General features: G+C 41.0%; 1 protein-coding gene across 3 annotated transcripts in view; it reads right to left on the bottom strand.

Moving 5' to 3' along the window:
- LOC106881343 (uncharacterized) overlaps positions 1–1,145 on the bottom strand; it is a 153,719-nt gene that overhangs the window by 29,865 nt on the left and 122,709 nt on the right. The gene's annotated exons all lie outside the window — the stretch shown is intronic.

Below are 1,145 nucleotides of genomic sequence, written 5' to 3'. Positions count from 1 at the left end.
TATATATATATATATATATGTGTGTGTGTATAAATATACCACATATACATATCCACACATACAAAAACAGCCATACCAACAATCCAACATACTTCCATCATCAGCTGTTCCATAGATATTATGGTTGTGTTGTTTAGGAACAACCCCCCCCCCCAAAAAAAAAGAAGAAAGAAACGAAAAATTGCAACTTCAAATGAAATAGCATAATGGTTAAATGGTTGACCAGTGTTCAGAATTCCATGTAAATCCATGCATGCCCAAACTCCAATCAAGTATCTGTCCTCCAATTTTCTTTCAGTATTATATACATTTAAACATTTGAATAATTTATGGAGTGTATATCTAAGAGCAGAATAAAAGAGGAGATTCAGTTTCACTTTGCATTATAATTTATGGAACTAAATCTCTTAGTTTAGACTGTACTTGAATATAATATGTGTGTGTGTGTGTGTGTATCGATCTTGCTGGTGATGTAAAGCACTCATGGTGGTGCCACATAAAAGCACCCATGTGGTACCATGTAAAAACACCTGGCACCCTCTGTAAAGTGATGTTAGGAAGGGCATCCAGCTGTAGAAACCATGCCAAATCAGATTGGAGTCTGGTGCAGCTCGCCAGTTCTGGTCAAACTGCTCAAGCCATGCCAGCATGGACACCGGACATTAAAGGAAGGAAGGAAGGAAAGAAAGAATGATGCATGCATACACACACACATGAAGGGTGCTGAAAAGTTCCTGGCTTTGGGTATAAGAACATACAGGAGGATCAATTAATTATGATTATCTGGGCGACCAAGTTAGTAGTGGGGGTGGGTGCGCTGAAAGTGTAGCTGCTAGAATAAGAATAGCCTGGGCAAAGTTTAGAGAGCTCTTACCCCTGCTGGCGACAAAGGGACTCTCACTCAGAGTAAAAGGCAGACTGTATGACGCATGCGTACGAACAACCATGCTACATGGCAGTGAAACATGGGCTGTAACTGCTGAGGACATACGTAAGCTCGCAAGGAATGAAGCCAGTATGCTCCGTTGGATGTGTAATGTCAATGTGAATACCCGTCAGAGTGTAAGTATCTTGAGAGAAAAGCTGAACATTAGAAGCATCAGTTGTGGCGTGCAAGAGAGACGATTGCGCTGGTATGGACATGT

This window comes from Octopus bimaculoides, chromosome 4 (assembly GCF_001194135.2).
Source record: "Octopus bimaculoides isolate UCB-OBI-ISO-001 chromosome 4, ASM119413v2, whole genome shotgun sequence".
Lineage (NCBI taxonomy): Eukaryota > Metazoa > Mollusca > Cephalopoda > Octopoda > Octopodidae > Octopus > Octopus bimaculoides.
This window is presented reverse-complemented; position numbering and strand designations above follow the sequence as displayed.